The 15,590-nt window shown below is 49.1% G+C and overlaps 1 protein-coding gene across 2 annotated transcripts in view; it reads right to left on the reverse strand.

Moving 5' to 3' along the window:
- The window catches only part of LOC119954973 (metabotropic glutamate receptor 8), a 533,585-nt gene that overhangs the window by 251,133 nt on the left and 266,862 nt on the right, over positions 1–15,590 (reverse strand). The window lies entirely within an intron of this gene.

Here is a 15,590-nt window from a genome sequence, read left to right on the forward strand (position 1 = left end):
ATGCACAGTTCCATATCGGTTAACAACCACAGATTTCTTTAACTGATCTTCAGTGGATATGCATAGGATTGTGATCCCTTCATTACAGTATGGGGCTGAAGTACGGATAACGTATAAAAAGGCACCTCAAAGCAATGGAGGCAAACCATTAAAGGAGCCTGTGGAAGATCTTCCATTTTAAGAAAGGAGACAGATGCACCAACATCAGTGCCCTCTCACAGGCAGGACCACAAGCTTCAAGGCTATGATCATCCATCATCTGCTGCTTGGGTTCATCAAACAGTTCACATTTCAGCTAGCATGATTCCAAAGCATGTCCATTTCTCCCAGGTCAGTCAGGGCAGATGCACCAGAGGAGGACAGCAGAAGCACTTCGAGTGTGTGCCAAAAGCCAACACGAAAAAATGCACATTGACATCAACTCCCAAGAGGCTATTTCCCTGAAGTAACCCAGATGGTCTGTGGGAAGGGTCCCAGCATTCCGAGACCCAACGAAGACAAAATGAAGAGGAAAAGGCGAGATGGGCGAAAAGAACGCGGCACGACTTGAACTGATAGTACACGGCTAGACATCTCACATGACAACGCTGTCCTACATGTCATCCTGGATCGGTCTCACAGGGCATCTCAGGAGTCAAGGAAGACAATCATCCTTGGTAGCGAGGGATAGCTAATAATAATAGCCTGTCCTGTGGGTATAATGCTGATTAACTGAACAATGTAAGGAAACATTCTAGGACGATGGCTCACGCGGGCTTCTGTAGCTGTGCAGCAGCTGTTTAACATTTTGCAAAATATTGCTGCTGTAGGAAATAATAGAACCTTACTTCATGAATCCTACAATGTTAATTTAACAGGTAAAAATCTAAATCTGAAAGCATAAAACAGTGATATACTGTAGGCATCTTACAAGTGATCCCAATAGAGTAATAATAATAAATAATATACTGTCTCAGTGCGACTACATTCTTGGCATACACTCGGATGTTATTCCACAGTCAGGTCATTTTACATCTTCTTAATGTTCTGGGTATATAATGAAACAGTGAAATAGATGATGCACTATCAATTACTACAAGGACAAGAGTAGTGGAGTAATCGAGGCTTTATTGAGCAAAGATGTTGTGCCTCCTGTAGCTGGAACCAGAATGGCTGCAGCACCGGCGAACACACACATTTATACGCTACCTACTGGGCGGAGCCAGCAGGCAGGGATTTACCCATGTACCTCTAGTATACATGTCTTACCGTAATACAGCTAGTGGTGACTACCAAAATAGAGAAACATGTTTAATATATTACCGCATCTGTGGCAGGGCTAAGGTCCATCTTGTTTCAAGCATTCAATTTCTGGATCACATCTTTCTCATATACAGAATCGGCAATTAGTGTATTCTGAGTTCAAGATGATCTTTTGTTATCTGCACTCTGAAAGGCTTCCTTTACACAAGAGAGGGAAGAAAGATATTCCACACCGAGTTATATGTTTCAATGGAAATGATCTACGTTATTTGTTTGAACTGATCGTTCAGAAACTAATGTTTGAGGTGATTTGGCTGGTTAATCAGGGGCGGAATTCTCCGACCCCCCGGAGGTCAGAGAATCGCCCGGGGCCAGCTTCAATCCCGCCCCCGCCATGTCCCGAAATCGCCGCCCCCCCCAGATTTGGCGGGGGCGGGAATTGCGGCGCACCCCCGCGGCGATTCTCCGGTCCGCAATGGGCCGAAGTCCCGCCTCTGACAGGCCTTTCCCGCCGGCGTGGTTTAAACCACCTCTGGTACCGGTGGGATTGGCAGTAGGCGGGCTCCGGGGTCCTGGGGAGGGGCTCGGGGCGATCTGACCCCGGGGGGTGCCCCCACGGTGGCCTGGCCCGCGATCGGGGCCCACCGATCGGCGGGCGGGCCTGTGCCGTGGGGGCACTCTTTTTCTTCCACCCCGCCATTGCCCTTAACCATGGTGGGGGTGGAAGAGACCCCCTCCCCTGCGTATGCGCCGGTATGACGTCAGCAGCCACTGGCGCATGGGCGCATGTGCGGACTTTCGCCGGCCGGTGAAGGCCTTTCGACCCTGGCTGGCGGGGCGCCAAAGGCCGTTCGCGCGGCCGGCAGAGCAGGAGCCACTCCGCCGCGGGCCTAGCCCCTAAACGTGCGGAGAATTCCACACCTTTGGGGAGGCCCGACGCCGGAGTGGTTCACGCCACTCCGTTCCGCCGGGACCCCCCGCCCCGCCAGGTAGGGGAGAATCCCGGCCCAGGTTTATGTTGTTGACAGAAACAATGAACATTGTGGTTACCAGTCTGCTTAGGAAACATCTGGTGACTATTCAAATGAGCCTGTTCTCCATCTCAAAGGGCGATAATCTGCTTTCCACAGTGTTTTATGTAAATTGTGAAATTGATCAACCCTAAAATTGTGTCACGAGTAGGAAAGAACTCCTTTGAGCAGTGGTGTTAGTGCGACTGATGCAGCCTCAGAAGGTCCCCATGGGGTTCCACGTGAACTAAACCAAGGGATACATCATCAGGTCTCTAAAAAGGTTCACGGGAGATGTATTTCAGACGCTTTGTGGTACCAGAGGTTTACTTGAATTCAGTAGCGGCCCACGAATAAATTGGAGTCATATGTCTTTCCCATGCCTCCTGAAGGATGCCCAGCAAATCCCAACAGGTTTCCCAGCAGCCTCCAAGGTGATCCCTGTCAGGCACTCAGTCCATCTTGTCATGATATGCAAACATGCAACCAATGAACACAGAATAGGACACAACCAATGGGCAGTCAGGCGGCATCACCACAAGGGGGCATGACATAAACACCATAAAAGGATGAGGCACTCACACCCTGCCTCTTTCCACAGACAGACATCTAGAGAGTTAGGCAGGGTTGATCAGCAGCATCACAACCCAGCACGTGGCTTAGAGCAAGCTGGTACAGTTAGACTGAGTTACTACAGTTAGATTAGCAGAGAGTTGAACTCATTTGAGAACTGTGTTAACAGTTCAATAAACACGTTGAACTCATTTCAGAGCTGGAGCATTCCTTTAGTTAAGTCTGCATGAAGTAGCAGCCTGTGTTATCCGAAGCAGCATAGTACAACATGATACCAGGAGTGACTGTTAAATCTATTTAGTTCAACTCAGCAAGATCCGTGACAACAAGCTACTGAATACAGGCACAATGGACAAGATTCAGGCTCCTCATCAGCTCAGGACCACCGGTAATCTTGCGCGACCGATGCTCGGAAGATAGCTCTTCTACTCACCACTGCTGGTGACCATGCGATAGAGATCTTCAACTCCTTTTACTGTTCCGAAGGGCAGGACAAAACGAAGTACCAAACCATCCTAGACAAATTCGACAGCCACTGCAAGGTGGACACCAACAAAATCTTCGAGCGCTACATCTTCAAGCAGAGGATGCAAGGTAAAAACGAATCCTTCACCTCCTATCTAACTAACCTAAGACAGCTAGCGCAATCCTGCAACTTCGGTGATATCACTGACTCCATGATCAGAGACCAAATCGTTTTTGGAGTCCACTCTGATCCTCTGCGAGAGCAATTGTTGAAAATCAAGCACTTGACCCTGCCAGTCGCGATTGAAACATGTACAGTGCATGAGCACTCTAAAAATCACTATTCACAGTGCAAAATGGCAGAAAGTGAAAAGCAAGCCTCCCACAAGTTGGAGAGTGTTCAGGCTATCTCCCGGATGCAGCGCCTCCACATTGACGAAAGCAGCCATTTCGCGCGCTCTTCCCAGGGCCCGAAGCATGCGCAATGCGATAGGGAACACGAAGCGGCCGAAAACTGCACTGCGCAGATGCAGACTTCCGAGATCAGCACTGCGCATGACAACGACGCACTGATCATCATGACACTGACGTGTGCGAACTGCGGCACCGCCCATTTTAGAACAAACTGCCCTACAACATGCAAACGCTGTTTAAACTGTGGGAAACCAAACCACTATGCAGCCCTGTGCAGATCTGCACCACCAGTCAGGAGCCAGCGCTCCCAATTCCGACAGCGGCACATCATAAGTGTGCAACACCGAATGCATGACTCTGATCCAGGCTGTGCGACGGATCCAGATGATGTAACCTGGACAACACTTACCGAGTGGGCATTATTACGAAGTGCGAATACGCCACACCGAATGCATCGCGAGTCCAGTCAATCCTGGACGTGGATTCCGAGGACGAATGGCTTGCAGTGATGAAGGTCAACCATTGCCCCATCCAGTTCAAACTGGACATAGGTGACTTCGCCAACCTAATTTCGCGGGTGGACTTCAAGCGAATCAGGAAGCCCCCCACAATCCTTCCAGCTGCCTGCAAACTCCTGGACTACAGTGAAAACGCAATCAAGGCACTGGGATCCTGCCATCTGCAGGTGTCCAGCCGACACACAAGCAAGCTTATGCTTCAAGATTGTTAAACCAGACAAGGCGTCCCTGCTAGGTGTGCACGCCTGCCAGCAACTGAATCTCATTCAAAGGGTCTACACCACGACGCCATGCCATTCGGATCTTCACGCCAGCATCAATGACATCCTAACCCAGTACCCAGGTGTATTTAGCGGGATGGGCATGTTGCAGTACGAGTACAAGATTCTACTGCGGTCCACGCACCACCACGTGTCCCTGCTCCACTGAGAGAGCGCCTGAAGGCAGAGCTCAGGAGTCCACAAAAAAAGGCATCGTCTCCAAGGTCACTGAACCAACCGACTGGGTCAGCTTGATGGTGTGCATAAAGAAGCCTTCGGGGGACCTACACATCTGCATGACCCCAAGGATCAAAACAAAAACATTATGCGGGAACATTACCCCATCCCGAAAAGGGAAGAAATCACGAGTGACATGGCACAAACGCGCCTCTTCACAAAATTGGATGCATCCCAAAGATTTTGGCAAATCTAACTTGAAGAATCCAGCAGAAGGCTCTGCACCTTCAACACGCCTTTTGGCAGATCCTGCTACAACCGAATGCCATTTGGCATCATCTCGGCATCAGAGATTTTCCATTGCATCATGGAACAGTTAATGGAGGGAAGAGAGGGGTTCGTGCCTACGTTGACAATATCATAATCTGGTCCACAACCCCAAAGGAACATGTGTCTCGACTCAAGAAAGTATTCCGACGCATACATGAACATGGCCTCAAGCTAAACAGGTCCAAGTGCTGTTTTGGGACATCCACGCTGAAGTTCCTGGGCGATCAAATTTCGCAACACAGTGTGCGCCCGGACACAGACAAAATTAAAGCCATCGAGGCAATGAAAGTCCCCGAGGACAAGAAGGCAATACTGCAATTCCTGGTAATGGCCAATTTCCTTGGCAAGTTCATCCTGAATTTGGCCACACACACCACGGCCCTACCCAACCTGGTGAAAAAAATCAACCACCTTTGAGTGGAAGGCAGAGCACCGAACGGAATGGCTGGAGCTGAAAGCCAAGCTCACCACTGCATCGGTCCTTGCATTCATTGACCCAGACCGAGAGACCAAGATATCCACAGATGCGAGTCAGGATGGCAGTGGGGCGGTGTTGCTTCGAAGAGACGACACGTCATCCTGGGTACCAGTAACATACGCGTCACGGGCAATGACACCCACTGAGACCAGATATGTGCAGATTGAGAAGGAGTGTTTAGGTCTTCTTACCGGCATCCTCAAATGTCATGATTATGTCTACGGCTTGCCGACATTTACTGTTGAGACGGATCATAGGCCTCTGGTACACATCATCCAAAAGGACCTGAACGACATGACACTTCGTTTGCAGAGAATTCTGCTCAAACTCCGGAGGTATGAATTCAATTGGTGTACACACCTGGCAAGGAGCTCATCATTGCCGATGCATTGTCCCGCTCCGCCAACTCACCCAGTGAACCACTGGAGATCATCCAACACATTGAATTGCAGGTACAACTGTGTGCAAGCACTCTCCCGGCAACAGATCAGAAGATATTTCTCATCCGAGATGAGATGGCCAAAGACCCCCTGATGCAGCGAGTCTTCCACAACCTCAGCAATGGCTGGCAGAAAGGGCAATGCCCTCAATTCTACAACGTCAATTACGACCTGACGCTGATCGCCAGCATCCTGCTCAAGCTGGACAGGATAGTCATCCCGCTACGTCTCCAGGGCATGGTGCTGCGGCAGATTCATGAGGGACACCTGGATGTAGAAAAGTGCAAGCTGTCTACTGGCCCGGCATCAACCAGGACATCAAGGACATGGTCCTGAACTACAAAACCTGTCAGAGGATCCAACCAGCGCAGAACAAGGAGACAATCCAACCACATGACCTAGAGACCTCTCTGTGGTCCAAGGTTGGCATTGACTTATTCCACACAAATGGTCGCGACTATATCTTAATCATCGATTACTTTTCGAACTACCCTGAGGTGCTGAATCTGCCATACCTCACCTCACAGACCGTCATCAAAGCGTGTAAAGAGACATTCTCACGGCATGGCATTCCGAACACCATCATGAGCGAGAATGGTCCACGTTTGCCAAGAGCTACAATTTCCGGCATGTCACCTCCTGTCCGCACTATCCACAATCCAATGGCAAAGTCGAAAAAGGGGTGCATATCGTTAAGCAGCTCATCCGCAAGGCCTCGGACTCCGCTTCCGACATACACCTTGCACTACCTGCGTACCGGGCGACTCCCTTGTCCACTGGCATGTCACCAGCTCAACTGCTGATGAACAGGGACTTGCGGACGTCGCTTCCAGCCATACACCTGCCCAACCTTGATCACCTCCCGGTGCTGCAGAAGATGCAGCAGCTTCGCGACAGCCAGAAGCAGGGCTATGACGCACATGCCACCGATCTGGACGTGCTATCCCCGGCAGACATGGTCAGGATCAAGATACCGGATGGTGGGTGGTCTGCTCCGGCTGTCGTTGTTCGACAGGCCGCGCCCAGATCCTATGTCATACGAATGGCTGATGGCTCCATTGTGCGAAAGAATCGAAGGGCACTGCGAAAAGTTGCCTGCCCACAACCACTTTCCCCTCCATTTTCACATGTTGAATTGCCACCTCCAGACACCTTGAACCACGAGGCCACCAGTCGTGCCTCCCACGCGCCTGTCAAGACACCGTCACCCCTCCACCACCTCTCCGGCGGTCGGCGAGGATCAGACGCAAGCCTCAGAGACTGGACTTATGAGCATTTGTTTTGTTTGTTCTGTTCTGTATTCCTCAGTCAGTCACATTAGACAGACACATTCACATGTGTATACATCTAAAAAAAAGGGGAGAGATGTCATGATATGCAAACAATGAACACTCAGAATAGGCCACAACCAATGGGCAGTCAGGACACTCAGAGGTGGCATCACCACAAGGGGGCATGACATAAACACCGTAAAAGTGATGAGGCACTCACGGCCTGCCTCTTTCCACAGACAGACAACTAGAGAGTTAGACAGGGTTGATCAGCAGCATCACACCCCAGCACGTGGCTTAGAGCAAGCTGGTACAGTTAGACTGAGTTACTACAGTTAGATTAGCAGAGAGTCAAACTCATTTGAGAACTGTGTTAATAGTTCAATGAACACGTTGAACTCACTTCAGAGTCTGGAGAATCCTTTAGTTGAGACTGCATCAAGTAGCAGCCTGTGTTATCCGAAGCAGCATAACACAACAGATCTGGTATTCGGAAAGGGGTGCGGGGGGGGAGGGGGGGGGAGTAGGGGAGGGGGGCTGGGGGGGGGGGGGGGGCTGCTGACCCTCCTCACCCATCCCAGCCCTTGCCACTGACCCCTCTGCACCGCTCACACCATCGCCTCTCCGCAAACCTCATGTCGCCTTCAGTCAGTTGAATCCAGTGATCTGACTGGTGAAGTCCCTTGAGCACTGCCAGCAACAGCCACTGCTTCTGGTGATGCTGCCGGCATGTCAGTGGGGACAGTTTCTCAATTGAATAAATTGAGCCGGGCCGCCCCAATGAAGGCAATGCAAGTTTGCCGACAGCTCTCCAATGGCACTTGCATTGGAAACATTAAAGTCCAACCCACAGTGACAGGCACTAAGTGATCCTACAAATTAGGAGCAGGAGGCCATTCAGCCTCTCGACCCTGCTCTGCCATTCAATAAGATTATGGCTGAACTGATTGTGGCCTCAACATCATTCTCCTGCCTTCCCACAATATCCTTTGATTCCCTTGTTAATGAAGAATCTATCAATCTCAGCCTTAAAAATATCTAACAACCCACTGTCTGAACTGCTCTCTGGGGGAGAAAATTGAACAGCCTCGTAACCCACTGGGAGAAAAGCATTTCTCCTCACCTCCTGCTTAAATGGCACCTCGTTATTTTTAATAGCTCCCCTGTGCTGGTCTCTCCCTCAAGGGGTTTATACATTCTTCCAGAGTCTTTGTGGGTTTCCCCCGGGTGCTCCAGTTTCCTCACACAGTCCAAAAATGTGCAGGAATTGCAGGGATAGGGCGGGAGAATGGGCCTAGGCAGGGTACTCTTTCGGAGGGTCGGTGCAAACTCGATGGGTCGAATGGTCTGCTTCTGCACAATAGGGATTCTATGATTCTATGTGGTTCCACCAATACCCTGCACAACTGCAGCAAATCATTCTTTCTTTTATTATATTATATATTTTAGATGGGCAGCACGGTAGCATTGTGGTTAGCATAAATGCTTCACAGCTCCAGGGTCCCAGGTTCGGTTCACGGCTGGATCGCTATCTGTGCGGAGTCTGCACATCCTCCCTGTGTGTGCGTGAGTTTCCTCCGGGTGTTCCGGTTTCCTCCCACAGTCCAAAGATGTGCAGGTTAGGTGGATTGGCCATGATAAATTGCCCTTAGTGTCCAAAATTGCCCTTAGTTTTGGGTGGGGATTCTGGGTTATGGGGATAGGGTTGAGGTGTTGACCTTCGGTAGGGTGCTCTTTCCAAGAGCCGGTGTAGACTCGATGGGCCAAATGGCCTCCTTCTGCACTGTAAATTCTATGATATTCCATTCCTCTGCAATAAGTGACAACACTCCATTTGCCTTCTCAATCATTACCTGCATACTAACCTGTTGTGATTGATGTATGAGGACACACAGATAATAGCAATCTTTATTAGTGTCACAAGTAGGATTACATTAACACTGCAATGAAGTTACTGTCAAAAGCCCCCAGTCGCCACATTCTGGAGCCTGTTTGGGAACACTGAGGGAGAATTCAGAATGTCCAATTCACCCAACAAGCATGTCTTTCAGGACTTGTGGGAGGAAACCGGAGCACCCAGAGGAAACCCACGCAGACACTGAGTAAATGTGCAGACTCCACACAGACAGTGGCCCAAGCCAGGAATCGATCCCAGGTCCCTTGTGTATGAAGCAACGGTGCTAACCCCTGTGCTACCGTATCACCCTCGCCTATTGTATCACAGAGATCTGCAATCTCTTTCCGTCTAAATAATGTTTATTTTCTATTCTTCTAGCCAAAGTGGAAAAGTTCACAGTCCCACACTGTACTCCATCTGATCATTATTCCCACCATCACATAACCTATCTTTGTCCCTTTGAAGACCCACTATGTCCTCTTCGCAACTTACTGTCCTACCTGTATTTGTGTCATTAGAAAATTTAGCAACTATACATTTGGTCCCTTTGTCCAAACCATTAATAATGGATAGGAATGGGAAGCATCATGGCAAAAAAAACATGGGGAAGGCACAGATTTATGAAAACATTGTCAGCACTGAGATTATATGCAGGCCTGTTTTGAGGCTAAGGTGGGGAATTCTTAGGATCGCGAGTTGCTGAATATCTCCAAAATGGAAGAAATGGTGGTTGCAGGTGAGAGCCATATGTCTGTAGCCAAAGGATAAACAATTTGAGCAGCAGCAGCTGGTGGTGGCAGGAAAGAGAAGGAAGGATTTATTTACATTCTGCTTTGGCTAATGAGCCAGGATGTACATGCAAAACAAGGAAGTTTTCTCAACTTCAAGCATTAATGTGGTCATTGGGGACCAGAGCATCTCTGTGGAAGGAGTTAACTAGCCAATGTATGCAGTCTAGCATGACTGTTTTGTGACACTTCTGTTCACTGTGCCACATAGGCCAAGATTCTGGCTCACTCCCTTTCTGTTGGGGTCTGGATTTCACGCGGTCTTCATTTAAAAACAGGATTCGAATGAATTTTTTCACCCTCATCCAAGGCCATGTTAGTCATGATTTGGTAGTGACTGTGAAGAAATACACTGAGTGGATACAACCATACATAACAAGTTAACAGAATTGCAGACCAGTAGGGAACATAGAACATACAATGCAGAAGGAGGCCATTCGGCCCATCGTGTATGCACCGACCCACTTTAAGCCCTCACATCCACCCTAGCCCCCTGACCCAATAACCCCTCCTAACCTTTTTGGACACTAAGGGCAATTAAGCATATTCAGTCCACCTAACCTGCACGTCTTTGGACTGCGGGAGGAAACGGGAGCACCCGGAGGAAACCCACGCAGACATAGGGGAGAACGTGCAGACTCCGTACAGACAGTGACCCTGCAGGGAATCGAAGATGGGGCCCTGGTGCTGTGAAGTCACAGTGCTAACCAGTACGCTACCGTGCTGCCCTTGAACCTTGACCTTGAACATAGGTCAAGTCCAGCCCTACCTGCATCGTACGGAGGTACTAAGCCTGTTAGTTTTAGAATAGAGTTCTTCTGTTCCAGTCTCCAGGAGATTGCTTCATCTGGCTTTAACTTATTGCACAGGCCTTTACCACCCACTTTGCTGCCTGGATGTTTTCTCCCATGTCGGTGGCTGGACATTCTGTGGGACAGCCCAGCAACAGGGATATAGTTGGAGGAGGCATGAAGGAACATACTGAGTCTCAGGGTGATTCCATTTCAAGCCAATCAAAGGCAGCAGAGTTAACAGGAACTGATGAGCAGTTGATGTGGTGTATATGGATTTCAGTAAAGCGTTTGATAAGGTTCCCCACGGTCGGCTATTGCAGAAAATACGGAGGCTGGGGATTGAGGGTGATTTAGAGATGTGGATCAGAAATTGGCTAGTTGAAAGAAGACAGAGAGTGGTAGTTGATGGGAAATGTTCAGAATGGAGTTCAGTTACGAGTGGCGTACCACAAGGATCTGTTCTGGGGCCGTTGCTGTTTGTCATTTTTATAAATGACCTAGAGGAGGGCGCAGAAGGATGGGTGAGTAAATTTGCAGACGACACTAAAGTCGGTGGAGTTGTAGACAGTGCGGAAGGATGTTGCAGTTTACAGAGGGACATAGATAAGCTGCAGAGCTGGGCTGAGAGGTGGCAAATGGAGTTTAATGTGGAGAAGTGTGAGGTGATTCACTTTGGAAAGAATAACAGGAATGCGGAATATTTGGCTAATGGTAAAATTCTTGGTAGTGTGGATGAGCAGAGGGATCTCGGTGTCCATGTACATAGATCCCTGAAAGTTGCCACCCAGGTTGATAGGGTTGTGAAGAAGGCCTATGGTGTGTTGGCCTTTATTGGTAGAGGGATTGAGTTCCGGAGCCATGAGGTCATGATGCAGCTGTACCAAACTCTGGTACGGCCGCATTTGGAGTATTGCGTACAGTTCTGGTCGCCTCATTATAGGAAGGACGTTGAAGCTTTGGAACGGGTGCAGAGGAGATTTACCAGGATGTTGCCTGGTATGGAGGGAAAATCTTATGAGGAAAGGCTGATGGACTTGAGGTTGTTTTCGTTAGAGAGAAGAAGGTTAAGAGGTGACTTAATAGAGGCATACAAAATGATCAGAGGGTTAGATAGGGTAGACAGCGAGAGCCTTCTCCCGCGGATGGAGGTGGCTAGCACGAGGGGACATAGCCTTAAATTGAGGGGTAATAGATATAGGACAGAGGTCAGAGGTGGGTTTTTTACGCAAAGAGTGGTGAGGCCGTGGAATGCCCTACCTGCAACAGTAGTGAACTCGCCAACATTGAGGGCATTTAAAAATTTATTGGATAAGCATATGGATGATAAGGGCATAGTGTAGGTTAGATGGCCTTTAGTTTTTTTTTCCATGTCGGTGCAACATCGAGGGCCGAAGGGCCTGTACTGCGCTGTATCGTTCTATGTTCTATGTTCTATGAGTAAGAGAGGAAGTCACCATCTGAAAGGGTGGAGTCAGTTGCCCAATCAACTCATGTCCCAGGAAGGCTTCCGCTGACACCCTGCAACCTGCCATTGTGGGAGCAGCTAGAAGGAATGGTTTTAGAACAGAAAACAAACAAGGGCATCAAACACTGGATCACTGCACAATCATTTGATAGGTATTTGCCTGTTTCTGCTGTGGGTGGGTGTCCAGCTTCTGCATCTTTGGATGGCAAAAAATGTTGAGCATGCAGCTGACTTCAAAGTTCTTGGGACTCTCAGCAAGGCTGTAATATGCAACTTGATCAGGTATCTGACAAATTGGTCCAGGAATACTGTAATGTGTCATTGAGATGAAGGATGAAGTGCAGGATAGACGTGAGGAAACTGTTTCCAGCGGCAAAAGTCTTAGTAAGCAGAGGAAATAGATTGAAGATGATCGAAGAAATTGCAGAGGGCAATTGAAGGGATTTCTTTTCGGCAGGGAGTTGCTGAAAGGGTAGTTACGCTTCTTTATGACTTTCAGAAGAATTTGCATAGCTACGGGGACAGAGCGAGATACTGAGATTGATGGAGAGCAATTCAAAGAGATGGTACAGTACATTGGATTGAGTTGTTGTTTGTTCTGTATGAGTCCATGAGGAGCAGGTTCCATGAAACCCAGGAGCTATCTGCATACTCTTGACTCCCACGAGGTCCTCGGATCGTGTATAGAGGTTGTGCGGTGACCTCACTGCGTTCTATAGGCAGAAATGTGTGCGGGATTCTCCGTCCCGTCAGCCCTGTTTTCTGGCATGGCGTGGCGCACCCCCGCCCCGGCAGATTCTCCGCTCCTGCAGCCGGCCAATGGGGTTTCCCATTGACGGTTTCCCATCAGGAAATGCGCGGACGTGGGTGCGCTGCCGGTGGGGCTGAGGATCCCGCCGAAGGAGAATCCCGCTGCGTGTCTTTGCAATGAACTGACGCACAGCCCTCTCATTCTGCTGCTGGCTGCCTTTGTGGCAGGTGATGATGTTGTTTATCCTGGAGTATAATACTTCTGTCACCTGCCTGACTCCCAACTTCAGATTAGCTGAGGTTCCGTGCAGTAGCCTGGAACCAGCCAGCTTTGGACCACTGTGAACTTGACAGTCATTGATGGTGCAGTCGTGTGCTGGAGGTTGTCTGGAGGTTACATTCCTGGAGACAGTACAGGCCCATCACTGTCTTCCTGGTGAAACAGAGCCTGTGGAGGGAGCTTTTCCTCCATGACAAGAATGTCTCTGCCTGCGAATAAAGCCACGTGGATTAGGGTTGTTCAAGCCTTTCATCCTCCTCCAAGTAGTAGACCAAAACAAAGAGGAATCTCCACTGCAGTGCCCACTTTCTTCATTAGAATGGCAGCATATGAAAAAGTGACAGCTAAAACTCCTGGTGGATAGGGTCAAAATGGAAACAAAATATAAATTAAAATGCCACTTTCTGTAGACGTCAAGAAGACTTGGCAGACTGACTTAACGCAAAATGTGCCTGTCAGTTTTATGAAAGCATAGTGCTTTCTTAACGGGATTTATAGCAATATTTTGTATACCCTGCCCTTGTCCTTCCTGGTGTTGTAGGCTGCATGTTTGGACAGTTCTGTCGAAGAGGCTTTGGTGAGTTGCTGTGGTGCATCTTGTAGCTGTGGCCACGGAGGGAGTACCTGTTTAAGGTAGCAGATGGAATGCTGATTGAGGAAGCCTTAAAACCGTTCTAAGTTTCTATGTTACGAACGCTCCTTCAAATGGGACACTTAATTGTGATTAAAGTGCAGCGGAAATCTTGTAGCACCTAAGGTGATTACACATAATTACTTTTACGGCTCCAATCTTTTTTCGCCCATAATGATGTACAAATATTTTAAAATAAAGTCTAATAGGGTGTCTCAGCTGCACTCCTTAATTCTGGAATAACTGATCCCTTCAGATCTCCTGACCAGGCTTTTAAATTCGCTAAAACTGCCTCCATTTCGGCACCATTTCTGCCATTTGCTTCCACAGGTGTCAGCAACAAACGGAGCAGTTGACTGGAGTAGACAAGCTACTGTCGTGAGGCCGATGGTGAGCTCCAACAGGTATTATCAATTAGGAAAAAGTGAAGGCTGGATTAGGAGAAAGAGGTTATCACAGCCAAACAGATTGTGTCCTTACCTAATACCCACTCACTAGCCTTTCACAAGAGAGACCACTTTCTGGCAATTTGAAGTGGGAATGCTGGCCACATCTTCCTGTTCTTGGCTCAGAGGTGCTGAACACAATTACTGCATGCCACCACTGTCCCAGTTAAGACACAATGGGCTGGATTCTTTGCACCCCGACCCTGAAAGCGTGTCCGGCGCCTGGGCGGAGAATCCATTTATGCACACGGAATGGGGACCGGCGCCGGTTACCCGATTCTCCGGGCCCCAAAAAGCGTATCCCCTATCGCCCCGTACCGCCGAATTCCCAAAGGTGTGGACCACTCATGGTCCTGCCGTTTGAGATACTCGCGTGGCAGCTGCGGACTCGGTCCACAGCGGTCAAGGTCGGGGCGGGCCGATCAGAGAGCAGGGGTGCCTCATCGGGGACCTGGAAATTTTTGGGCGGACTGTCCGGGTCGGGCGCGCGGCCAATCTAGAGCACTATTTGGGAGGTCCAGCTCCGCGGTCTGAGTCCGCCATGCAGCACGGTGTGGCCACTGGAGGCCGCCACTGTGTGCATGCGCGGCCTCTGACCCGGAAGTGCAGGGGCCCGTATCTTCGGCTGAAGCTGCTAGATTCACGCCGAGTCCCGGCTAACCCCCTGCAGGGCTATGAATATGGGGCCTTTTCACGCCAGTTTTTCTGGTGTGAAAGGCGACAGTTTTTACGACGGCGTGGGGACATAGATCCAAAATGGAGAATCCAGCCCAATATTTCTAGATATCGCAGTGTTTACGATTGGCTATATGGTCCCTTCCAAGCCTCCTGTTGCAACAGCCCCCCCCCCCCTCCCACTGAAAGAAGTTGACGTAAAACATAGTTCTTCACCTTTCTACTGTTAGGGGGCCAATCTAGCTGCTGCTGGGGTTGTTCACTGAGAGCCAATTGATGTTTGGTACCTATTCAACAAGCTACTGCTTGAAGAGATTCCGGCTGACAGTGGAATCGGAAGCGTGTTCCACTCTGAATAGCACATCAACATTCAAAATGGCAGCCTGGCATGGGGAATCAGTGTCAGTACAATCCAGGTGGATAAATAGACAGGCAGCCTGACCTACATACAGATTGGCAAACATATATATGGCAAACAAATACTAAATAAATGCGCAAACATATAAATAAACAAGCAGACAAAGGTTTTGCATCTAGTATACACCTGTCACACTTCAAACATAACAATTCAAAATGCCAAATTATTTAAGAGGAAGCCTGTCATTTCCTACTGACTTTCCTGACCTTAGAAGCAAGGATGCAATTACTCAAAATGTGCCTGTATAACACAATCACACTCTGTGGCC

This window comes from Scyliorhinus canicula, chromosome 20, assembly GCF_902713615.1.
Source record: "Scyliorhinus canicula chromosome 20, sScyCan1.1, whole genome shotgun sequence".
Taxonomy (NCBI): Eukaryota; Metazoa; Chordata; class Chondrichthyes; order Carcharhiniformes; family Scyliorhinidae; genus Scyliorhinus; species Scyliorhinus canicula.